The sequence below is a fragment of the Podarcis erhardii genome (genome assembly GCF_964252035.2).
Source record: "Podarcis erhardii genome assembly, chromosome: 11".
Classification (NCBI taxonomy): Eukaryota; Metazoa; Chordata; class Lepidosauria; order Squamata; family Lacertidae; genus Podarcis; species Podarcis erhardii.
In genome coordinates, this window is record NC_138501.1 from 11,175,936 (window position 1) to 11,203,292 (window position 27,357).

A 27,357-nucleotide genomic window follows, 5' to 3' on the forward strand; every position below is an offset into this window, starting at 1 on the left:
AGTGTAACAGGGTGTTTTTTTTTACAAATGCAAGTAGCGAAATTAACAATGAACTAGCTTCAAACCACCTCATAAATTTATGACAAGTTTTTAAATGTGTGCCTTCCAACTTCTGAAGTCTTCTCCACCCCCAAGACTCCGGTCAATACTTTTCCTAGTATCAGAAAGCAGATGCAAGGAGCCTCTGGAATAAAAAAGCACCACACCAGCACTTCTTAGCATATTAGAAAGATGTATATTTCCCTTTTACATGAATTAGCTGGCCTAATTATAGTAATCACACGAAATGTCACATAACCCTCCCCCCCAATACCACATGCAACAAGCCGTGTTTTTCTTCGCACTAGTTGCAAACAAACCAGCTTCCCACATGAACTGGGCTATGACACCAACTCAGCCTAGAAAACAAAGACCAGCCAAATCCAGACTGCCATTTCTCCCAGCACTTGTTGCTAGGAAACCTTTCATCCGCTGGCTCATTTGTTGATTATCATTTATTAGGCAGAAGTTTAAATCATTTTAAAACACAGGCTTCATTTTAGCTTTGTTCACGCAGAGAGAGAGCGAGAGCGCGCGCACAAACTTTTAACAGTTTATTACCCATCAGTTGTAGGTTCACCCTGAGGGCAGATTTTGAAATAAATGTATTGTAGCTCCTGTAGGAACCAAAAGAACCTAAGGTAAGGTATTTGTCATAATCAACGATTTCTTCCATGACTGAACTAAGCTAATGTTCTAAATATTGCTCAAGAAAGGAAAGGGGGGGGGGACTTTAAGTATTTATGGTATTCTGCTATTAAGCTTTTTAGCTTGAACTCATTTTTAAAAATTAAAATAAAACAAGTTATTTTTAGCTTCGATATTGCTTAAAAGATTAGAAGCCTGCCATCAGCATCACGGCAAATTGACTGCTAGCCATTACGCTGCTGCACTTACAATGACCCCCATTTTCAAGATTTCCCCGCATGCCCTTGACGGGATTGGAGGCCATTTGTTAATGTGGCTTGACACCGCATTTTTAAAAGCAAAAGGTGGCGGTGCCAAGCTAAGCTTAGCGATGGCGATCCAGCTACTCGCACTTTAAAAGCCTATGTGCTCAAACTAAATGCAAGCTATCAATCCAGTGCCGTAATATTTTGTTCCATTCATTCAAGTTCCTGTGCAGAGATCATCCTCTGGATGAGCTATCGCATTCACAAAAAGGATGCTGCACACACGGTCCCCGTAACCAGATTGGGTGTGGTGTATTACCGTATTTTTTGCACCATAACACTCACTTTTTTCCTGCTAGAAAGTAAGGGGAAATGTCTGTGCGTGTTATGGAGCGAATGCCTATGGATGGCGGGGGGGTCTGCTGCAGTCGTGAGCAGAGGATCCATGGTTCCCCTTCCTTCCTTCCTCCGTGGCTCGCTTTGAAACAGCAAAGCGGGAGAAGAGCCGCTGAGTGGGGAGGAGAGAGGGACAGAGAGCCTGCTTGCTTTAAAGGAGCAAAGCGGGAGAGGAGAGGAGCCGCTTCTTCTCCCCTTAAACGCCTCTCCTGCATTATTAACAGCATCCTTCTCCACCCACCCCACACGTGCTCCTTGTCCCTTGAGTGCTTTTCCTTCCCTCCCCACTTAAAACGTGGTTACAAAGCACGGATCCAGTGACTGAATTTATGGGACTGGCAGAGATGACCGGCAGAATTCGTGACCAGAGGAGAGAGACAGTGGAAGAGGACTGGAAAAAATTTAAAATTTATCTTAAAAATTGTTGTAAAATTTCGGAATGTTAAGATGTCAAGGGATTTGATATAAAGAATTACAGCTGTAAAAATTTAAGCTTAAGAAAATTTTAAAGAGAATTAAATATAAAAATGGATGAAGGATTGCTAAAAAATTTTAAAACAAGGATGCAGTGAAGGGGAGGTATGGGGAAGTCGTGTTATGTTTGTTTGTATTTTGTTTATGTTGTAAAATTAATAAAAATTATTTTTTTAAAAAAAATACAAAGCACGGATCCACATGGATCCTCAGGATTTTTGCACTGGGTTACCCCAAATTCACCATCAGATCACATAGCATGTCCATGGCTACATCTTGCACCAAAAAAATCATGCACCCACTGTTGCCTGGGGCCGCAGTGGTGCAAAAATGTGGTTACAAAGCATGGATCCACATGGATCCTCAGGATTTTTGCATTGGGCTACTCCAAACTCACTGTCAGATCACATGTCTGTGGCCACAGCATGAACCACAAAAATCATACATCCACTGTTTCGTTTAGAATATTTTTTTTCTTGTTTCCCTCCTCTAAAAACTACATGCGTGTTATGGTCGGGTGCGTGTTATAGAGCGAAAAATAAGGTACATTGGGCCCTGGCCTTCAATCAGGGAGGGTGAAGTTTAAATTCCAGCTTAGGTATTAAGTCCTGAGCAAGTCATTGGGAGGTCACTGATTGATGGCAGCGCTCCGTGGCTCAGGAAGAAGCTTCCTGAGGCTTTCTACCCCTCAAGATCCTATACCTTGGTTCTCAAACTTAATCCGTCCTGCAAGTCCGTTCCAAAACCAAAGCGTTCCAAAACCAAGGTGTGCTTTCCCATAGAAAGTAATGCAAAATGGATTGATCCATTCCGAACTTTTAAAAACAACCCCTAAAACAGGAATTCAACATGAATTTTACTATCTAATGAGACTATCGATCCCTAAATTGAAAGCAATAAACCAGGGGTCAGCAAGGTTTAGCTTGCCTGGGCTGGATCGGTCCCACGGAGATCCATCCGTGGGCCGGATCATGTGCCCGCCCACAATTTTCAGCATCTGTGTCTGTGCATATGCGATTTTCAGTGCCACGGAAGCAAGTCCCCGCGCCACGCTGGGGGGGAGGTCAGCGGTTCCCCCAGTTGACGTGCTGGGCGTCCCCGGTTCCCCCTTGGCAATGGCATTGGCAGTATCGGCAGCCTGGAGCCAGCCTGGTAGCGCAGTTGGCTCTGGCTGGCTTCAGGAGCTGCTCGATGCCGTGGTGCCCGCCATTTTGCCTCGCCAGAAGTCCCCTATGATGTGTCTTGTGCCGTTGAACCAGTCACACAACAGTCATTCCCTACTAATAAATCTACAACACTTAAAATATAAATCCGGGGACATCCTGGGGACAGATTTGTAAATCCGGGGACCGTCCCCTGGGAAACAGGGATGTCTGGTAACCATACCCCATACACCTTGGGGGTGAGCCCCACATGCCTGCCCCAGGCGGCGCAGGCGTACGCTCCGCCGCTGTTGCCAGAGACCAAAATAGCATCTTCCGAATAAAAGGCACCTTCTAGCACTGAACAGCAACCCTTCAAGTATACCCAGGCAATTATAGCCACTTAGCCAGCAAAAAAACTCCCATTATATCAATAAGAGAATTTTCATTTAAAAAAAAAAAAAAAACTCTTCAGGGGACTCGAAGGAAAAAGTATCTCACAACAAGTAGGCCGAATGGTTCCTGCTGCTAAGCTCCTGAGCTGTGAACAAAAGCTTGTCTCCCTTTTACACAGGAGAAAGTGACTCATTTCTGAGTGGGGAGTTCACCTTAAGGAATAAATCCATCACCACTGCTACTATTGTTATCAGTGATGTGTGAGAAGAAGTTTTGCAGTGGAAAGCTAGGGTTATTTGAATCAGAAAAAAAAATCTGATGCCCCAGAAAGTAATCTAATTTACCCTTCCTTTTTTGGGGGGGGGGGGGGTTACGTGCATTGAAAAGCTGGAAACTTCGAAACTGCCAAGCTTTGATTAACACTGTATTTGCAATTGGCAACAAATCATTGTTACTAAAAGGGTATTTTAATGTGGATAAATAAGGCACCTGAAATGTTTCAACTGTACATCACTGTTTGTTAAATATTATTTGCATAGCACTTGCAATAGAGGCTAACTGCTGGCAAATGAAGTAATGACGAGACACGAAGAGGGAAGTTTGGACAGAGAAGAAAGGCAGGAAGATTGGACTCTGCAAAGGTAATCTGTAATTAATAAAACACGGCACCTTTATTAAAACAAGCAATTGCCATTCCAAATGGGCGAGAATATCATTTTTTGTTGCTTTTCTTAAAACACACACACCGGGGGGGGGGGGGTTCCCTATAAAGAAGAATCAGAAGTAAAAACATCAAGTCCACTGAGAGCCAAATTTACGCAAGAACAAAAGAATCTTCACTAAATAATTCTTAGGAAGTTTAGTAAACCTCTGGATTCATTCAGTCTGTCTGCCACACCTCTTCGTTTCAATCTGTTCTGCTAGGTAAACAGCTACTTCCTTCTTGATCCAAAATATCATGTATCCAACACTTCTAGAGAGTGACAAATTGTGTTTTTCCTGAAATAGCCACTACTGTCCAGTCATTCGTACTAGTTTATAACACTGATATCTTTGCATAAAGGTACCTAAAATTCAGATGAGAAAAGGTCACACTGCTGGCTAGATGCTGCCTGGCTGTGTGAGCGCTTGTGTATATTCAGAAGTTGAAATCAATTCCAGAAGTATGGGGTCAGGGCCAGCAACATAAAATCCCCATTGTCTTCCAATTATTGTCACACAGAGCCAGAAACAGAGCCAAATAAATTGATTATAATTACATACTTTAGCAGGGAGTAAACAGCAAAACCAAACAAAGGCATCTTGAATCACCAAGTGTGGTATCCCTGAAAAAGTATCTTATGTCAACGTTTTATCAAATTAGATGTTTGTTCATGGATTTTAAACAGGTTGTATGATCAAGAAAGCTCTTCTGCTAATGCTCATCAGGAATGTAAGAACAAGTTTATTTATAAAATATTTAACAGCTTACAATGCAACAATTATTTTCAGGGAAACAATATATTCAGCGCAGCCTGAAAATTTTAAGAGATTCCTAGGTATCTGGTATGCAAGGACTTAAAGCAAACCACCTAATATTCTGAAAAGTTGCCATAACTTTTTCGGTTACCTGTGCCACCGAACTCTTCAGAAGTTAGAATATAATACTAAAATATAATGAAATTTTATTAGTATGCAAATCAAAAAGAATTGCTCAGTGGTTGATATTTATGCATATAAAGTACAGCCTGCATTTCCAGATGAAACAAAAAAATGCTTTCTTTCACCACTGCTCAAACAGACTCGAATGCAGAACACAAATTACTTCCAGAATTATAAACAACCGAACACAAGCCTACATAATGGCAATTCTCTCTGCATTTGTGGGCAGATGCCAAAAGTTAGAATAAGCAGAGTGAATTTGTTTAATCATAACCACTGTAAGCTGCTCATCTTTGTAGGAGAATGCCATTGATTTGTAGCTAGAATTCCACTGCGTGAACTGATGGAAACATTTACTCAGATAAGCTGGTTAGATGTAATTCAGCCCAGATGTCTAACGAGGCTACCAGTCCTTATTAGATGAGATTTCCAAAACACAAAAAGCGAGAAGGACGAGGACAATCATGCTATGTACATATTAAATTCAGATTATATATGAGCATTTGCCTCCAAATTGCAAACAACTTGCAAAGAGAGAAGCCTACTGTATATGAGTTCTAGTACCAAAAACAAATTCCTAGCCTGAGCATATGCTCAGACAACCTGTTCCCCAATTCTACATGTTTATCTATCATCCTAAGTCACTATTTTGCAACCATCTTCAGTTGGTGCATCTTCGGATTCTAGTAACAATAAATGAATTCCACAAGTTCTGCCTACCCCTGGTTTATGAAACAAATCAACTTCAAGCTGTGATTTATGAAGCTGGCTTGTTTCAATATTCAGTCGTGCCTTGGAAGTCGAACAGCCTAGTTCTCGAACGTTTTGGCTCCCAAACGATCAAAACCTGGAAGTGACTGTTCCGGTTTTCGAACGTTCTTTTGGAAGCCTATCATCCAACGGGTCTTCCGCGGCTCCCGATTGGCTGCAGGAGCTTCCTGCAGCCAATCAGAAGCCATGCTTTGGTTTCTGAACATTTTAAATCGAACGGACTTCGGGAACGGATTTTGTTTCACTTCCAAGGTACGACTGTACCACAGTTAAAATTGACTATAGGAATTGGACATGATGCTATCTGTAATTAATTGAAATCAGACGTGAAAGCTTTCAGTACCGTCCTCACAGCTGCACCAGAGGATTGTACAGAAGTCTGAGGCTTAGTCATTTAATTATAAATCGTTTGTGGCTGCATCTGTAACCCAATTTGCAGGCAGCAGTGTGGGTAGACGCTTGAAAAGCCACTAGCAGCAGCTCTGCACAACAAACTGTGGTGTGTGTGTGTGTGTATACCTCTCCCCAAACAGCACACACAGATCCAACTGTTGAAACCAGTGGCGGCAGCTTTGGCAGGTTTAAAAAGCATATAACCCACTTGGAAAATGGCTTTACAGAAACAGCTGTCCACGAGGTTCTGCCACAACGCAGTTCATCTGCAAATATAAATTGGACCTGAGCCAGGTTCATTGAAATTAATGGAGCAATGTTTTGCTGACACCCCAGCATTGTTCTCAGCTCAAGGGAATAAATCTGTGCACCGCAGTCCACTGATTATATATTAGCGCTGATTATATTTATTCAGTGCCTTGGAAAAGGAATACACCAAAATAGATATCAAAGCGAACACAGACACGTTAAAACATTTTATCTTTTTTAAAATTGCAGTTTTAAAAGACCTAACACTAGAAAAAATGACAGATGCCAGGCATCCAAAGATATCTGGGTGATGATGGGGTCATTTTGTAATAATGGGGTCAGTGGTATAGCCATCCAACACAAGGTCATTTTCCTTTCTCCGAACGTAGAGTTTATTGATTGTAATTAAGCACAGCCTCCTGCAGCAAGAGTAGCTCATGCGGCGTCTGGGTCAAAAGAGTTTATGGAATTCGTTGCATATGCACAGTACAATTCTACCCTTTCAATAGCAGGCACCAAAATATTGCTTTCTGTACTGCTCCCACCACAACCCTCCCCAGTTGCAGGAGCATATAAATTGTGGGTTTCTCAACTGGGGTTAAAATAAATATTCTTATTACAGAAAGGTTACGCACTAATGTAGGCACTGCACTTAACTAATTTTAGGGCTGAACAAGACATAGCATAAGCAGTGGTGGCAGGTGAAACAGTTTGGTGCGCCACAATTAGCACCATCTATTGCACACAGTTGCTGAGTGGACACTTAGCCCTGCGCAGGCTGCTGATTTCAGCAGGGCAACTATCCATTCAGCAACCAGGAACTGCTATGTTGTCAGCTGCTGTGCTTCTGCGCGGCCACCTCCTGATGCCAAAAGCTAAGAGCAGGAATACACTCTCCCTACTCGAGTGCCACACATCAGCTACTGGCGAGCCACTGAACTGGCTATTTCTGTGAGCAGGATCTCCCATGGGTAGCTTGCTTTGCTGTTGTTTTTACTAGCTATTATCCCCAGGCAGTCACTTTGAAGAATGAGGAGGTGCCACTCTGGCAACCCTTTCCCCAGTCGAAATTGCCCCAAGCTTTTTACGAGCTCCGCAAGGGGGGAAAGACAGGTTTCTCCCTCTGTAACGAACCACCTCTGCAAGGGGAAACGGTAAAAGCCACTGCAACTAACTTTGGGGAGGGATTTTGGAATGGGAAAAGGACAAAAGACTAATTATGCTCTTCCCAAGCACAAACTTTCTCTATCTCCATGGGCTCACTAATTAGTTTAATCCACACAGAAAATCCTGAATGTATATCTCCTGTATCCCATATGGGTGGGCTCTTAAAGCTTAATCCTGTCATATTTACTTGGAAAAAATTCCCATATGCGACATTTGCACCTAAGCCATGGTTAGTTACCCAGGGCAGGTTTGGACATTCAAACTATGGCTTGCTTTTCTGCAACAAACCACAATTTGAAACAGTGATTGGTCGTTAGCTTATAAATTTGCTTTAGCTATGGTTTGTCGTGGGACGCAGGTGGCGCTGTGGGTTAGCACACAGCTTTCCAAGTCATGTGGCCAGCAGCACCAAACCGCTTCTGGTGCAACAGGACACCATGACAGAAGCCAGAGTGCACAGAAATGCTGTTTACCTTTCCACCATGGAAGTACCTATTTATCTATTTGCACTGGTGTGCTTTTGAACTGCTAGGTTGGCAGGAGCTGGGACAGAGCAACGGGAGCTCACGCCATCGCAGAGATTCGAACTGCCAATCTTCTGATTGGGAAGCCCAAGAGGTTTAGTGGTTTAGACCACATCTCCACCTGTGTCCTCAATAAACAAGCACACAATCACTGATAGGTCCACCCGCCACTGATTATGCCTCCCCAGCTGCTGCCATTGGTTGTGGGTTTCTTGTGATGTCACAAAAGCACTTGGCAACTGAATGGATATACAGGCAGGCCAAGGGGAAAGCCCTTTTCTATTTCCAGCAGGACACACCTGGCAATGGATGTGACATTCAGCACTGCCCAGGTTTCTTCCACTTGGAGGAGGCAAACTGGTGAACGGAAGGAGGCAATCCTCTGGCAGTGGGATGCTAGGGTGCAATAATAAGGCAAGTTTGCTTGCTTGAAGGCTGCTGATATCCATGGTTGGAAGCTGTTGGATGTCTCATAATGGACCTAAGAGAAGCTGCAGGTGTTGGTGAAAACATTATCTGGATAGCTCATCTCAGACTGCAGCAAGCAGATGAAGGGTAAAGGTAAAGGTAAAGGACCCCTGGGAGGTTAAGTCCAGTAAAGGCGACTGTGGGGTTGCAGCGCTCATCTTGCTTCAGGCTGAGGGAGTGTTTGCCCACAGACAACTTTCCGCATCATGTGGCCAGCATGACTAAACGACTTCTGGCGCAACAGGACACCGTGACAGAAACCAGAGCACACAGAAATGTCGTTTATATTCCCACTGCAGTGGTACCTATTTATCTACATGCACTGGCATGCTTTCGAACTGCTAGGTTGGCAGGAGCTGGGACAGAGCAACAGGAGCTCTCCCCGTCACAGGGATTCGAACAGCCAACCTTCTGATCAGCAAGCCCAAGAGGCTCAGTGGTTTAGACCACAGCACCACCTGTGTCCCCTTAGGAGTGCATTTAAATGGTCCCAGCTCTTCCTTGTGAATTTGGCGTCATGGCTTTGCCTGCCTTGCACCTGAAGTCGAGTTCGAAATTAGCCAGGCACCAGGCGCATTTTGCACCTGGCCTTTGACCACTTGTGACCAAGTGAGGATGCTTGGGAGCCAGAATGGCACCTGACATCTCCACCATCTGGGGATCAGTGGATCTCAACAGTTTTCACACACTAATACATCATCCTGTAGAATTCTATGTTATATTTTAACTGCACAATCATAATGAATTTCTGGAACCATGATGCTTTTTCTGTGCAGCCTGAGCAGGAGTAGTTACCAATAAGAAAAAGAGGAACAGGCCAAAATATATGGGAACTGCCCCCCCCTGAATCGAGTGGCCTTTCTTCTTTAAGGTTCTTAAAACCCTTAACCTAGCTTGAGGTTGTCATCTGAACTAGCCAGGTGTTTAACTGAGAATCAATCACAGTCAGTCCATCATTTGAAAAATAAGACTTTAGAGCCATCTTACCCAAAAATGGCAACTAGACATTCCATTTTGGTGACTACAACCTTGATTTAAGTTACCATTTTACTCCTTATAAACCTGCATTTCTTATATATCTGCATTTCTAAAACTGAGAAGGACAGGACATGGTTTGGACTTTTCCATGCAAAGAGCGAAACTGGAAGGTCTGGGAGGTGTAAGTAGCCCCCCACCGGCCCAAGGTTCCCCATCAACAATAAACTCAGTAGCCATCAACCTTTTCAGAACTGGGATCCTATCTTTAACTCGAACATGCACTTTAGGACCCACTCCTGAACCATTTGTTACTACAGTGGTACCTCGCAAGACGAATGCCTTGTAAGACAAAAAACTCGCAAGACGAAATAGTTTTTCGTTTTTTGAGTTGCTTCGCAAGACGAATTTCCCTATGGGCTTGCTTCGCAAGACAAAAACGTCTTGGAAGTTTGTTTCCTTTTTCTTAAAACCGTTAATCTGTGCTTCGCAAGACGAAAAATTCGCAGAACGAATTAATTTCGTCTTGCGAGGTACCACTGTATACATTTGTATGGTGCTAGCACTGCTAAACAGTGAGGCCAGCAGCACAGCTGAAAACCATTGATCTGACTTGCCATCAACTCCTGCTTCCTTGGAGGTGGAGAAGACAATACAAGTCACTTCCTTCCAATAATTTCATCCTCTCCATGGAAGGAATGTTCCTGAGTGAATCGTGTGCAGCACAATAAACACCGCCAGATCAGTAATTGAAGTTTAACGGCAATGCACATAATAGAAGTAAGGGGAAGGAATAAGTATATTCACGGTGCTCTTGTTGGCACTTGCAATCAGCAAATCCACAAAACTGCAAGCAGTTCGTTCCAACACATAACTCCCAGGCTTTTCAGCAGAAATTCAAAACAATTGGGAAAACAGAGAAGCTGTTCCCTGGCAAATTTTCCAGGGATAAGGAGCCAAAAATAAATCTGTCAGAATGCATTATCTCCTTCTACACGGCACAACCCATGTGCAATGGAAGAAAGGGGCTCCACTCTTCCCAATTTTGCATTCTAAGCCACAAGTCACTCACGGTCATCACTCTTCTTCTCTGCATGCTGCCCTCGTTCTCGTTCTCTTCCTCCCAATACACCAACTTTTTTTAAAAAAAAAAACTACTGTTGTATGGGCAGACACACATGCACAAATATGCTTGGCACTGGTCAGTTTTCACCGCAGAGCCAAGACAAAACTGGAGTGACGCACAGCCCTGAGCTTGTGGGTTTATTTAATTGTCACATTACACAAAGGTTTCAGAGCAACCTACAGTGTAATTAAAAGCATAAGCAGGTAAAAAATACATTATAATATCAGTATACTCACACAATCACACATGCAATTTATAAATAACAGTCACAGGAAAAGCCAGTTGTTTGTAAAGCGTGGAATGGGATGCTCTGCTATATCGGGCTGCAGTTGTTCACCCTTCGCACAGTGGCGCTCAATCTATGACCAGCCCACAACACTGGAATCCCACTAAAGTTGTGCATCTTTTTGCATTTGTCTGTGGATGGGTGCTACAGTCACATTTCAAGTTTCAGAAAGTCGTGAAATGTTTCTGCTGGGCATGCTTCGCTTTCTATTCCTGTTTTCCAGCAGCCTTCCAGAGAAATGAGAGAACGAAGAGCAAGACATAGCGTTGCTTGGCTAAAGAAGCTACAAAGATAGCTTTCGGTTTTCCTTCTCCGGACACATGAACTAAAGCTATAAATAAATAAATACGGAGGAGGAAGATGGCAGAGGTTCTTAAGGTCAGGTTGTCCAAAGAGCCTGCTTCCTGTAAGCAGCAAAACATTAAGGATATTGATTTGGTTAATTAAAGCAAATTAACAGTTAAGTGATAGCGAAAGTTAATTGCTCCTTAAAAGCCATTCATATTTCTCTTGATTTAAATGAAAGCAGCCTTTGTATGAACAAGGAAGATTAATTTTCCACCCTTGACAAAAGCATTACCAGAATAAGAGAAAGGCAGAACAGAAATTCAATTCATTCCGTCTTTTTTGGGTACATTAATAATTTCCTTTGACATTTCCTGTTGCTACTATTCCACATGTAATTGCATTTTCAGAATTATATAGACGTCTCCCCCCATTAAAAAAAGCTCTATTATCCAAACAAAATACAACAGCACATTCAAGAAGATAAACCTGCCCTACACACACCTTGAAAGGTAAGGGGAATCTGCTTCAGAAAAGGAACCTTAAATTCTTCCTATTTTTCTTGAGGGGAAACATGCAAGTTGATTCCTAAAGGGAGTCAGCCATCTTACTCCACCACAACGCTGCTCTTCCTAAGCCTACTTGAAGCCCAGTGGTACACTATTTGAAGGGGCACAAACAAATTCAGGAGGAACTGTAGTGCTGTGCAGTTTGAATTCCAGTTCTATACACTGTATAGAAGAGGAGGAACATCAGCAAAACATGCCCTATTTAGATGTTTGAATGCTAAATAATTCAATCCTATACCCACTTAATCTGGGAATAAACAATACGAAATATGATTGCTTCTATACAAGGGTATGGTTAATAAATGGGGTCTATAATGATCCCTGAAGTTCTTTTTTCTGTAAATTCAAAACCTCCTGGAAGTACAGAAGTGAAAGTTGGCGGGGGGGAGCAACATTTTACTCCCCCCATCCCACTATTTTTAAGTGGGAAAGAGACTGGAATTTTTTAATTTAAAGAAACGTATGCCATATTTTTCTTCTTTGGAATGGTGAGTTGAAGTACAGTTGTAAAATATACTGCCGCAGACAAATTACACTGCTGCAGAACTCCTAGGTTAAAACATTAGAGGCACTAATGTCAATATTGATAATACTGAGGCCGCAGTTATCTGGATTACTGAACAGGCAACACCAGTGGGATCCAATTAGGAGCCTGCTAAGCACATCGCTCCCACAGAATAGTGGCAAGGACCTTGTACAATACAAGCTCAGGGCCTCTGCTTCTCATCCATACATTTGCTCAAACTGAATGCTTTAAAATACACACAGCTACAGAACACAATTTAAGAGCTGAGCATCTTCTTTTCATTCATTGAAACCTTCCATTTCCATTTATGATCAAACCATGTTGTCGTTTAGTCGTTTAGTCATGTCCGACTCTTCGTGACCCCATGGACCAGAGCACACCAGGCACTCCTGTCTTCCACTGCTTCCCCCAGTTTGGTCAAACTCATGCTGGTAGCTTCGAGAACACTGTCCAACCATCTCGTCCTCTGTCGTCCCCTTCTCCTTGTGCTCTCAATCTTTCCCAACATCAGGGTCTTTCCCAGGGAGTCTTCTCTTCTCGTGAGGTGGCCAAAGTATTGTAAACTGGGTTGAATCCCTATCTACAAAGCAGGGTTGTTTGCCAGTTCCATATCCTGGCTTCTACTTCAGAAATCAAACCAGTTTCTGTCCAGATGTCAAGAGGAAACTGTGCTTGAAGAAAGCCTGGAAATTTCCTAAGAAGCCCCAGAGCATGTCTGTTCCTATTTTGCAATACAGTGGTACCTCGGTTTACAAACTTAATCCGTTCCGGAAGTCTGTTCTTAAACCGAAACCGTTCTTAAACCAAGGTGCGCTTTCCCTAATGAGGCCTCCCACAGCCGGTGCCCTTCCACCATTCACATTCCGTTCTTAGACTGAGGTAAAGTTCACAAACCAGGATGCTACTTCTGGTTTTGCGGAGTTCGTAAACCGAATAGTTCATAAACAGGGCTGTTCTTAAACTGAGGTACCACTGTATGTCCAAATATAAAATTGGGTGTTAGTGTGTATATTTGAGAAAATGAATATAAGGTGGGTAAATGAAGGTAGGAACCACAACATCCCTTGCTTGTTGCTGTTGTATAGTTGCATGCCTGGGGTGGGAGAGGTAAGATGTTTTGCACATTGGAGAGAGACTCAAACCTGCAATCGCCCAGGTGTGTTTGTCATTGCATTAATAGAGCGTATCACAGGGCTCCTCTGACTGTCTCTACGTTAGGGATACTTCCTTACAAGTCATTATCATTGATCCATCTAGTTCAGTATTGTCTACTCTGACTGGCAACAGCTCTCCAGGGTTTCAGGCAACATGATCTCTTGAGTTTTGGGGGCATGGCAATGTAACCAACAAACAAATCCCTCAGCCTGTGCAGGTTGACTCCCTTTGTGGTAGCAGGGAATGAAGATGTCCTTTTCTACACAAAATAAGTAAACTATATCATACTTATACAGTTCAATATACAGTCATACCTCGCGTTAAAGACGCTCCAGGTTGAGCGTTTTCAGGTTGCGCTCTGCGGCGACACGGAAGTAACAGAAAGTGTTACTTCCAGGTTTCGCTGCTCACGCAGACGTTCAAAATGATGTCACGCGCAGACGCAGCGAATTGCGATCCGTGCATGCGGAGACGCGGGTTGCGTTCTGCTCTGGATGCGAACGGGGCTCTGGAATGGATCCCATTCGCATCCAGAGGTACCACTGTACTGATTTATGATACATTTATTTCTGCGGGTCTACTCCGAACATGACTTGAGCTGGATGCACACCATGTCTTACCTTCTGGTAAGAATACTTAAGCAAAATCAAGAATGAGCAACTCTACACTGTCTGGCTTGGTGGTGGTGGATAGAGTTACCGTATTTTTCACTCTATAACATGCACCCGACCATAACACGCACGTCGTTTTTAGAGGAGGAAAATCCGCAGGCATGCCACCCGTAGGCATTCCCTCCATAACACGCACAGACATTTCCCCTTACTTTTTATGAGGAAAAAAGTGAGTGTTGTGGTGCAAAAAATACGGTATTTGTTTAGGGCAGGGGTGGGAAAGCTTTCTGGTCTGGGTGGGGCATAATGTTAGCTCCCCCACCTCTTGCAGGAGAAATGTGACAGACAGATGGGACTTTTTTGCCCTCAGGTGTCTTCAGAAACCTCTTTCAAAGCACTAACTTGCCCAGCACTTTGAAAGGGGCTTGTGAAGACCCAACCATCAGCTGGTCGTCATTGTATGGTCTCAAGCATTGGGTATGTGGGGCGTGGAATGAGGAGGCCTGGCAACCCATGGGCCAGAGGTTCTCCACCATGGTTTAGGTTATTATTCCTGAGACTCAAAACTACCAGCACATTTCCTTTTTGTCCCCGTCCAAATGCTAGCTCTGAGAAGTTCATAGTGGTTCTGTATGGGGTGGATTTCATTCCAAAGGGAGGTGGGTGGGAATCTGCTTGGCACTGAATCAAATACAAATTGTCGGCCTCTGATGAGCCGCCACCAAACTGCAAGTTTGAACACTTTGAGCTTGCAATCTGATTTCTGCAAGTCTCAACATCATTCGTCTTTCAGACCGGGTTTTATCACACAGGTGACACACAACACTTCAAAGTTCAAAATGTTGCACCGTCACATATTCAGCCTTAAGAGCATTAATTCCCCCCCCCCAGACATTTCTCACTGCATATAGTCAAGCCTCATCATGTCCAAAAACAGCCTCTCCCCACAAAATAGGATGAAAACGATGTTCTAGCAATGCCCTTAGCACTACACTGCAATTCAGAGTGTTTAACCCACTGGTGCTTGTCTGGTCTTATGTACGTCAGAAATCCAAACCAAAAATTTGAGGGTTATCCCACTTATTTGCCAAGTGACCACAATATGATAGCTAGGCACATTCAAAAGATTCTTTGAATCTACTCTCGCGCCTCTTAAAGCAAAAATATAGCCAAGGAGTTAGACTACTCAGATGGTTGTACAGTAATAAAAGAATGAGCATGTAACACAACCAAAGATTCCTGCAGCATGCTAAAGGCTAAGACATTTATTATGGCACAAACCTTGCAAGGAACAGCCTGGGAGTTGCTTTCAATTTGACATAGATGCTTGTACGTGACAAGAGTTCACACCACAACGGACACATGATTGCCACCTTAAATACATTTTTCTACTGCGACACAACCACAGGAATCTGGTGTGTAAAATGAGAGGTTGTGTCATCAGAGGTCATGGGAGGGATTCGCCTAAACACAGGGGTCAGCAAACTTTTTCAGCAGGGGGCCAGTCCACTGTCCCTCAGACCTTGTGGGGGGGCCGGACTATGTTTTGAAGGAAAAAAATGAATGAATTCCTATGCCTCACAAATAACCCAGAGATGCATTTTAAATAGAAGGACACATTCTACTCATGTAAAAACACGTTGATTCCTGGACCGTCTGCGGGTCGGATTTAGAAGGCGATTGGGCCGGATCCAGTCCCTGGGCCTTCGTTTGCCTACCCATGGCCTAATGAGTCCCATTGGCAAAAGCCCTCAACAAGGTCTTCTGTGTGCACAATGATGCCCCTGAAATGGGGGACAGGGGTTCTGCGAGAACCCTCAGAACAGGAGAGAGGGGCCGTTTCATCTGGCAAACCAAAATGCTTGTGCCGATTTAACCATCAACATAGCAGGGCAATGTATTCCTCCCCGTATCTTTTCAGGTGTGTCCCAGGCAGGCAATGAGTGGAGACGGGAAAAGGCATTTCACTGAGACCATGGTCTATTTAGCTCAGCACTGACAATACTGAATGGCAGTGACTCTCTGAAATTTCGGGCAGGATTCTCTCCCAGCCCTACCTAGATGCCAGGAATCGAACCTTGTGATTCAACGCTCAAGCATCATTGCCCCAATGAAATGGTTCTTAAGCACGACCACACCAAGACTCCATTCTGATGCAATGCCTGTTTGACCCTTTACCAGTGTAAATTTGCAAAGTGGGGCAGTGCAGCTGATTCATCGTCTCAGTCAGGAAACTTGACAGGCAAAAACAGCACATAGTTTCTTACTGGCATCTCGGGTGGACCGACTCACTCCAGGTGTTTTAAGTTCAGACTAGCTGTCAGAATACCAAAATGTGACTCATTCAGAAATAGTGTTTACTAATCCCCTAAATCACTGCAGACGTCTGCATGGATATCTGAAAATGGCTATCCTCCTAGATAAAATAGGCATGTACAGTGGTACCTTGGAAGTCAAACAGAATCCGTTCCGGAAGTCCGTTCGACCTCCAAAATGTTTGGAAACCAAGGTGCGGCTTCCGATTCCGGAAGCTCCTGCAGCCAATCAGAAGCCACGGAAGTCGGGTCGGACGTTCGGGTTCCAAAGAACGTTCGAAAATCGTAAAAATCACTTCCAGTTTTCGATCGCTTGGGAGCCAAAACGTTCGACTCCCAAGGCATTTGAAAACCAAGGTACGACTGTACTGCTAATAAAAGACTGAGGAATGCCAAAAGGTTGTGAAATATTAAAGGCATCCACTTTGAACTACTGCATTTGGAAGCTCACAATGGAGATGAAATGATGATTTTTTTCAAAATGCCTCAAGACCTGCTTGCATTAACGTATTGTATATTTCCCAGCACCATTTATGCAAAGATTATAGACTTTTAAAGAAACTGGGTCATAATCCTTTGGGGTTATAGCTGAGGAATTTATTTTCTATCTATTCTTAGGGGAGAAAGGTGAGGGAATCCCCCCCTCCTACCTTTCATTTCAACATTATTTCCCACAAGGCAAGGCTAATGCCTAACAAAATGTATCAGGACTCACCCCCCCCTCCAACTCTGACAACACTTGCATGTTCCTCTGACAGAAAGGGGGGGGGGGCGGGAACCCGAATAAGCAATTTGACCTGAGCAATTAAGCTCATTTCTTTTGTGAAACTTATAATGAAATGGATGGAATTTCCTTTTCAATACAGCTGCCTGTTCTTGTAATTGTCAAGGTAAATTGCACAGAAATACCTAATTTATTCACAAAAAGCCGCTGTGAAAGGGGATACTTTAGAGTATAAATGTCTCCTGGGGTTCACCACTTAAGATTTAAAGTGGCGAAGTATTTCTTGTTCATGAGATGTAACACCACAGGGCATTTTTATGGTAACTGGGAAAGGAAACATCCCAACTCTGTAATTTATCAGCAATAGTTTTGCTGTACATAGGAATTTGTGGCCATCTCACTTATGAAATGAGGTTTGTAGCATCTAATTTTTAGTTATAAATATTAATAAGGTTTTTTAAAAAGGAATTTCCATTTCTGAAAGCCAAGTCTTTATAAAATATCCTTTGGTCTAATTGTGTGGCTCAAAATTTGACTAAAAATTATGCTAAACTGCTCCAATCTCAATGTTTTAACTGTTTAAAGATTGGTTATGCAAAAGGAGAGAAAAAAGGAATTTTAAAAATGGGTCGAGTGAGGGCTTTCTGAATCCAAATGAAACAGTGACTTATTTCCCAGCAATTTTAGATTAGTGAATCAAATCCGTTTTACACATACCTTGCAAATATTGTGCCACAATGTCCAAAGTGGCAATGACAAGCTTTGCACATAGTCAGGATGTTTTGTGCAAAGGATTCCACGGGAGTAATTTAGTTCTCAAGGCAGAAAGGAGCCCTGCAATGGTTTGTGTGTCGAGAGCAAGTATTAGCATACAGAAGAGGAAGCAGCGGCTAGGAAAAAGCAAGCTAAATAATGCAAAAACCTTTAGTGAGAGAGATAGAGAACGTGTCGGGCCTTGGCAAAGCTCCAAGATGATGCACAACTGGAAGTCCAGTTCTAGTGCCAAGTCGCAAACGGACATGAAATAGGTGACATTCTTCGAAGGCAGGCAGGTGAGGTGGTCAAGGGCTGGAGAAAATAAAAGGAACACTCGAAGCTGCCTTTCCAGGCCAATGGTGGTCCATCTTGCATTACTGTCCACAATGCTTGGAAGCAGCTCTCTGGCATTCAGACAGGGGTCCTTCCATAGCTGTCAACTTACAGATTTGAAATTAAGGGACCAGCAGCCTTGAAAATAAGGGACCAGCAGCCAAAATAAGGGATTTTAGTCAACCAGTTAAAAGGGACCAGATAATTTTGGAGCAGCGCCAGTTTTTAGCCCTTCGTTTCCAGAGGTTGCTGCTCAAGACACCAGCCGATGAAACACTGCAATTAAATAACTACAAGCAGCAACCACTTTTCGCACAAAACGAAGTCCAAGCTACGAAGATGCTGCTGCAGTTCTGTATCTTTTCTCTCGTGCTCCATCTGCAGCTCTCAATTCCATCAGGTGGGGCGGGAGGAAGGGGGGGGAATAGCGTCCGAAGTAAACCCGCAGATCAGACCATCTATTCTAGTCTACCACTACAAATCTATAGGAGAAGCGCTTGCGGTCCTTCCCTTGTAGCCCTTGGAACACCAGCCCGCGCCTCTGCCTCCTCCTCTTCCTCCTCTCTCTGAACTGCTTTCTCTATGGTTGCCCTCGCTCTCCTCTCAATTCATAGACCATGCCAGGGTGCCAATCTCATTTGGGTCCTTCGGCTGCACAGCCGCAGTACAGCCTAGCGGGAGCGGGAGCGGTGGTGACGGGCAGAGGGGAGGCCCCAGGCAGAGATGCCCAGTTCGGCGGCCGTGAGGATGGTGGCGGAAGAGCAGCAGGCTCCGGGAGCGATTGTGAGGTTGAGCGCAACCTCGCTTTCGCTCCCGGCCCCGTTCTGGGGGCTGGGGTCGGGGAAGCTCGGGCTTCCCCCGCCCCCAGCCCGGCAAGCTCTGGGAGCGATGGCGAGGTTGAGCGCAACCTCGCCTTTGCTCCCGGACCCCCAGCCCCGAGGCTAAAAACGAAGCCAAGACAGCAAGCGGGATCCATCCCGCTTGCTGTCATGGCTTCTTTGCTCTTTGGGGCTGGGGGGGGGGAGATTTTAAAAAAAAATCTTTATTCCCCCCCAAAAAAAAAATAGGTGCGCCCTATAGAGCGAAAAATACGGTATACAGTCCAACCTATTATAAGATATTAAGGGACACAAAAGACATTTCTTGGCATAAAGAAGACTCGCTTTAACCAGTATTTTCCCACCTTCTGACATAAATGACAAGCTTAAGTTCATTCTGGCATTGTTTTCCTATTTGATTAGCCATGCTAATTATGTCTCTGACTTTCTTTCTTTTTTGCCAGAATCATGAAACAATGGCAGAGGTTTTAGAGAGTAAGAAGAAGCATTGTCTCAGTCTTGCATGCGCCAACAGAAAAAGTTGTGTGGCCCTGTAATTACTTTCAGAGTTTTCCTATGCAATCCTACTACGCACATCCAACGATACTCACATGAAGTGAGTGGGAAAGGATCACCTCACACAAATATCAGCCAAGTACGTTTCAAAAGGGCTGGTCAGGTGTTTCCATTCTGAAGATAAATTTAATTTGCCGATACCTGCAGCAAGACACTTAACCACACCTATTGTTTAACTTCGGAGCAACATATGAGTGTGAATGGATTCCCCTGACCTCTGCAATATGTTCCCAAACTGAAAGGAAAGGCAGGCCGTTGTGTAAGGGAAATGTGGTGCCGGTTGCCATCTTACAGTGTAAATGTGGCAAATGCGATGAGGCCAAGATTTGCCACCAACCAGCCCCTTGCTCCCTGCAAACAATAGGTATACAAACCTGCACCGTTCTTTGCGGCAAACAACCAAGAGGTTCTTACCTCTAAGAACCCTGTGGAACCCAAGAGCTGTTATATAACTGAAAGCTTACTCAAATCCAATTCCTGTGGCCCGCAGGGCAAAGCAAGACGTTCAACGCTACTGGATGTTACCAGCGGTGACAGGTAGCTTAATTCTGCCCCATTTACAACCTGCACCACACATGGGGTGCAATGTGAGAATGCGCTCAACGATGAATGTGGAAAGCCTCTAGGCCAGACGGCACGTAGGCACCACATGAAAAAGCCATGCCACACTATCTCAACCACAGTGGGAAACTGCTGCAAACCCCACACTGAACTAGCAACCCCTGAAAATCAAGCAAGGGAGGAAGAACAAGAAACTAGTACAGTGGTACCTTGGTTCTCAAATTTAATCCGTTCCGGAAGTCCGTTCCCAAACCAAAGCGTTCCAAAACCAAGGTGCGCTTTCCCATAGAAAGTAATGCAAAACGGATTAACCAGTTCCAGACTTTTAAAAACAACCCCTAAAACAGCAATTTAACATGAATTTTACTATCTAACGAGACCACTGATCCATAAAATGCAAGCAATAAACAATGTACTGAAGTCACACAATTAATCTATCAGTAGCTGAACTGGGTTCCACACAGTCACAAAAACAAAAAAGTAACGGCCACAAAAACAAAAAAGGAACAGCCACAAAAACACAAAGTAAATAGCAAATACAGACCTCAGTCTAACACTCAAGTCGGAAGTGCGGCACTCAAATCGGAAGCATAACGTTCAAAACGGAGCGTGTGCAGCTTCCGAAAAAAGTTCGCAAACTGGAGCACTTGCTTCCGGGTCTGCAGTGCTTGGGCTCCAAGTTGTTTGAATACCAAGGTGTTTGAGAACCAAGGTACCACTGTACAGTGGTACTTCGGGTTACATACGCTTCAGGTTACATATGCTTCAGGTTACAAACTCTGCTAACCCATAAATATTACCTCAGGTTAAGAACTTTGCTTCAGGATGAGAACAGAAATTGTGCTCTGGCGGCGCAGCGACAGCAGGAGGCCCCATTAGCTGAAGTGGTGTTTCAGGTTAAGAACAGTTTCAGGTTAAGAACAGACCTCCGGAACGAATTAAGTACTTAACCCGAGGTACCACTGTATAGGATCACACAAAATGCCTGCTAGTTTAAGAGAAGCCATCTGCAGGCACTTACACAGGTCGGAGCTTCTCATGTACAATCCTAAACAGAGTCACACCTATCTGCTAGACCAGGGATGGAAAACCTGAGGCGTTCCGTATGCTATTGAGAGGGAAAGTCCAATGGTTAGGAATGATGAGAGTCTATGGTAGCATCTGGAGAGCCATCTCCAGCACTAAAGCCTTTTCCTTAGAAATAATCACAATTAACGTGCACAGGACTGTAGTGCCAATCAGTGTTATTTAAGAATGCACAAAGGGGACTTTCAGGATCACCTTTTAACTGCAGCGCAATACATTTCTATATCTACTAACTTAATTTAAGGTCTTCTGGAGAGTGCCAGCTTTACATGAGATTAATCCCAAGAATAATCATTTCGCAAGGAAGATGAATAATATAAGCTTTTCAGCAACAAAACTGCTGAGTATTACTGAGCAGTAAATGGGAATATGACTAAACAAAGAAATGCCACTAGGATCTCAGAAATCCACTCCATACGAAATTAAAAACGCTGATCATGACCTTTTAAAATCCGTACAGGGAGAGGACAGCTGATGCCAGCAGGCTGACAGATAATTAGATTAAAAGGTTGCAAATTAAAAACAGACAAGTTCAACCTAGAGGGAAATTACACATTTTTAAAAACTGTTGAAAACCACTCTCCATTAGAACAGCGGGTCAGAGCTGCATGAGTTGAAGCTTTAAAGTGCTAGCTTCAGAAATTACTGACTGGAAAATTATAAAGGCTCTGTTACAACAGAATGTCAGTTTAAAAGGGATGTCAGCCTCAGATAAATATTAGAGCACCCTTTCTTTGTCTTCCATCTTGCACAAGTTATTGTACAGTTTAACCCCCTCCGCTTCCGCCAGTAAAAATCCACATTTCCTTCAGATACTGGAAGGGATCTGGGCAAGGGTTTTTTGCTCCCCCCACTTTTTTTGATGGTTTTGGTGTTAAATGACCAATCGCCTCTGGCCCCCACACTCCCTCTGTCCCCACCCAGCACACAGATTTGCTCACCAAATTCCCATTTATCACAAACCAACATTTTGTCCTTACATTCGAATGAGCAAATGAGTTTGAGCTCACCCTCCAAGGCAGAATTGCAAGCACCATTAAAAGAAACCATGGTTTGGGATTCTGGTACGGATGGACCGCAGTTTAATAATAATTCAGCTCTAAGGGCGAAGGCGCTAAAATTTCAGGGAGGAAAGGGTGTTGAAGGAACGTGTGAGCCCAGGGCTTTCTAACGTAACTTCAAATTATAGTCTGGTTTTATATGCATCACAAGCTTACACGGGATATGATCCAGCATTAGGGCACTGCCAGGTATCTTTAGAAAGGGAAAGGAAAAATATTTTTTTGTTCAGCAGTGATAGCACAGGAATCCCTCCCACACTAAAATTGTGAGAAGCAAAGGCAACGGTGATAAGAATAGGAATGTGATGGTAATACAGTGGTACCTCAGGTTAAGTACTTAATTCGTTCGGAGGTCTGTTCTTAACCTGAAACTGTTCTTAACCTGAAGCACCACTTTAGCTAACGGGGCCTCCTGCTGCTGCCGCGCCGCCGGAGCACGATTTCTGTTCTCATCCTGAAGCAAAGTTCTTAACCTGAAGCACTATTTCTGGGTTAGCGGAGTCTGTAACCTGAAGTGTATGTAACCTGAAGCGTATGTAACCCGAGGTACCACTGTATTTGTCAAGCGTGAATATTACGAAGAAGCCTGAAGATGGAATGTGTCTTAATATATAGATTCCATTCTGAAGGTGCACTGTAAACTCTGCAGAGCTTCAGAAAGGTGACTTGGTCTCAGTTATCCACCCTCTGGTAACCTCCAGGTTAGACTACTACAATATGCTACATGCAGTACTGCCTTAGAGATGTTGGTAATCTAGAAACAGCATTCAGTACTAATGTAAAATGTAAAGTGCATTGCTTTCAAAGTGCTGGTTTTGATGTTTAAAGCCCTTCACAGCCTAGGACCAGGACAACTGAAGAACCACTTTTCTCCATACAGTCGTACCTTGGAAGTCGAACGGAATCCGTTCCGGAAGTCCGTTCGACTTCCAAACTGTTCGGAAACCAAAGCACAGCTTCTGATTGGCTGCAGGAACGGATGTTCGGATTCCAAAGGAACCTTCGAAAACACAAACACTTCTGGGTTTCGATCATTCGGAAGCCAATTTAGGAATGACTGTATATACTTCCCTTCCATTAATATATTCTCTTCCTGCAGCTTTTCCTGCTGTCCAAGGTAAAGTTAGTGGCTACCCTGAGAAGTGAGGGGCTTCTCAGTGGTAGCACCCCAGTGAGGTTAACCTAGCACCTGCTTTATTGCCCTCAGCACCAGGCAAATACATTATTTTAGATGCAATGTTAATACTGCTATTTATGCTGTTTTTATTTAGCGCATTGCAACTTTGTTTCTCACCATTCACATTTCTGCTGTTTTGATCCTTCTGTAAACTACCCTAGACATACACTATCACAAATAAGATTTTTAAGGGGAATTCAACCATGCAATGTGATCAATAGCACATGGAACAACATCCCCATATTCCTCCTCCTGTTCCATGGATTTCCCCAGCCCCTCAAGCCAAATTCAGGGTGGGGTGTGCAGGGGCTGATTGCACAAGCAGAAACTGACAGGACTCACTAGCTGAATCCCAGCCTTTCTTACATATTTCTGAACATGACTTTTCCTCCATTTGTCTCATTTTGATCCCAAACTTTCAGCCAAAGAGCTCAAGGAAAAATATAAAGTTCCCATTCAGATAAGTGTTGCAGCGGGGGGCAGTAACTGAAGAACTCAAAGGCAGGTTTACATTTTTAGAATGAAATTAGTAATAGGACACCTATGTGTTTTCCCTTATATCTGCACAAGTAAAATTCCTAGAGAGACATACTACTACTTTTCTTGTCAGTTGAAAACTCAACGAGGTGGCACACGGATTATCCCTGCTCCAAAGGCCACTCAATGAACTTCAAGGTCCAGATGGTGTCTGAACCCAGGTTTCCCTGGCAGAAGCCTGTCAGTCTTGGTGTGAAATCAGCCAGAGACTATTTGCAGCATATAGTTTGTACTTGTTTTGCAAAAAATAACAACAACAAAAACACACACACACACAACTGGAGGGAGAAGGCAGAGACATTATTTTACTCTCTATAAAAACCTCTTAGTGGCGAAGCAATAGCTGAACGCTTTTGCTTTAGAAGCAAATCAATTTGGCTCACACCATATATTCTTTCTCTTTCAGTGCCAATGTTCTAACAGGAAGGCTGAAAGTCTAACAGGAAAAGCATGCAAGCAATAGGAAGAAAAATGTTTGTATGTTTCACACCAATTTACATCCTGCCTTTCCACAAAAACAGCACTCATGGCAGAGCTTCTCCCTATAAATGGCCTAACTCAGAGTGCATTCCCGTCCTATTTGCATTGATGGCATTTAAAAGCAACTTCCTTTATTTCCAAGGAAAGCAGGCAACGGCAGCCCCACACTGACATTTATTTCCCCAACAACAAGTCTTCTCATATTTTAATTCCAAGAACTCCTCAAGAACCACTCATGCAAGCTTCCTCAAAACAGCCCCCCAAGAAGAGGTGGGGAACTGTATCTCTCTCTAAGGTCAAGGGTAACCTGCCATTATGGTAGTGAAAGGGCCAGAATCACAAACAAATTTTTCCCACCCACTCCTTGCCCTGCTCTTGCCCAAGGCTGCCCCTTTTTGCCCTTGCAGAAAGCTTCCCTCCGCCTCCTACAGTCCTTCTGTTTCAGCTTTCCTTGAAGCCTTCCCTTCATCAGTTTCCCCCAGACACATGAGATTCGGCTGAGGGCCACGTGCAACTCTTGGTCCACAGGTTGCCCAACTCTGCTCTGAATGCAAGCTTCTCAAGTTTCCTAGGCCTAAGAGAAAAGCCTTGATGGCCAGTCAAAAGTACTTGCAGTCCGAACAGAGAGACATCAGCAGGAGAAGTGATGAAGGCATCACAGAGCCACACCAGTCTTGTTGTTGTTGTTGTTTAGTCATTTAGTCGTGTCCGACTCTTTATGACCCCATGGACCAGAGCACACCAGGCACTCCTGTCTTCCACTGCCTCCCACAGTTTGGTCAAACTCATGCTGGTAGCTTCGAGAACACTATCCAACCATCTTGTCCTATGTCGCCCCCTTCTCCTTGTGCCCTCCATCTTTCCCAACATCAGGGTCTTTTCCAGGGAGTCTTCCCTTCTCATGAGGTGGCCAAAATATTGGAGCCTCAGCTTCACGATCTGTCCTTCCAGTGAGCACTCAGGGCTGATTTCCTTCAGAATGGATAGGTTTGTTCTTCTTGCAGTCCATGGGACTCTCAAGAGTCTCCTCCAGCACCATAATTCAAAGGCATCAATTCTTTGGCAATCAGCCTTCTTTATGGCCCAGCTCTCACTTCCATACATCACTACTGGGAAACACCAGTCTTAGGCAACATTAAATACGGTACTTTGATCCATGTGCCCTGCGTAAATTCATTGCACTGATGCTAGATTTCAGGACGCAGTGCAAGGAGCTATGACCTCAACCTGGAAGACAGACCGTGGCACCAGATACTGTACATAACACCTGTGAAGACTTCCAGTGGTGCCCTCCATTGCCAGGTGTGTCCTGCTGGAAACAGAAAAGGGCTTTCCTCTTGGCCTGTCTTTATATCCACTTAGTTGCCAAGTGCTTTTGTGACATCACAAGAAACCCACAGCCAATGGCAACAACTGGAGAGGCATCATCTTCATTGCTTTGAGCCTCACAATGGCGGGTGGACCTATCAGTGATTGTGTGCTTGTTTATTCAGGAAGTGGGTGGTGCTGTGGTCTAAAGAACTGAGCCTCTTGGGCTTGCCGATCAGAAAGTCAGTGGTTCGAATCCCCGCAATGGAATGAGCTCCTGCCAACCTAGCAGTTCGAAAGCACACCAGGGCAACTAGATAAATAGGTACCGCTGCGGCAGGAAGGTAAATGGCGTTTCCGTGCACTCTGACTTCCATCACAGTGTCCTGTTGCGCCAAAAGCGGTTTAGTCATGCTGACCACATGACCCAGAAAGCTGTCTGTGGACAAACACCGACTCCCTCGGCCTGAACGCGAGATGAGCGCTGCAACCCCAGTCACCTTTGACTGGACTTAATCGTCCAGGGGTTGTTTATCATTTTTACCTAGGACCAGCAGGACAGAGCTGACTCCCCACGGTAAGCACAAAGCTGTTGGGGTGCTTGTCTCCGCAATTTTGTGTTATGCACATCCCTTCCATGGCAGCCATTTTTTGACTGGTGCCTCCAGAACTCTTATTGAAATTCAAAATGTGCCCACTAATCCAAAAAGGAAGGCAGCCCCTGATGTTCGGCCTCAGCCAATGCCTGCTAGAATCAAAGTTATTAAAACCGATGTTTAACATCCTGATTCCCAGCATGGAATGGAACTACAAGTCAATGGTGGGGCTTTTTTTGGGGGGGGGGGTCACAGCTACGATACTGGAAAGCAGAACCAGTAAGATCAAATGGGATTTTGCTTCCAAATAAACCCATTGGGTCAAGTTCCTTGTTCCTGGCTTGGAAAAATATCTCGGGAGGCCAGCATTAATTTAGACAGTACTGATTTTAACAAAATTCTCTTGGCTTTCTAAGGAGAAGCTAAAGAAAATGCAATCCAAATCTTAGCTGCTTCCTCGCCTGCACTGATGAAAGCTAACGTGATCGGACGACAATGTGAGCAGTATTTTACAAGCCATTTTCATAACTAAAGCCAGAATGTACTATTGGATCTCGCTCTGGCATGCTGTGCTTTACAAGCCCATCTGGTCCTGTTTAAACCAAATGATAGAATAACCCCCCCCCCCCAAGTTTGGGGATTCTTTCAAAGGGGAATCATTACTTTCACAACGCTTCTTGGGAGCATTATTTGATATAGACTGAAGCAACACAGGCGTTGTGGGAAGAACAATGGCTACTCTGTCTACATAATAAAATGCCCAGTGCGCAAGCTGTCTGGCCCATTTAGACTGCTGAAAATATTATTATTTCCCTCCCTGGGTGGAAGAATTAAATTTACATTTTTCTCCCTGACTTACAGGACACTTAGAAAATCCAACAAGCGAAAAATATTTAAGGGCCACCACGGCTATTAACTGTCACAGTTTATTGCTGTTTCTACC

At 44.0% G+C, this 27,357-nt stretch overlaps 1 protein-coding gene and 1 long non-coding RNA gene across 4 annotated transcripts in view; both read right to left on the bottom strand.

Annotated features, from left to right (window-relative positions):
- The window catches only part of LOC309352202, a 206,979-nt gene that overhangs the window by 80,087 nt on the left and 99,535 nt on the right, over nt 1–27,357 (bottom strand). The gene's annotated exons all lie outside the window — the stretch shown is intronic.
- Nucleotides 1–27,357, bottom strand: part of SEMA4D (semaphorin 4D) — a 118,071-nt gene that overhangs the window by 60,670 nt on the left and 30,044 nt on the right. The gene's annotated exons all lie outside the window — the stretch shown is intronic.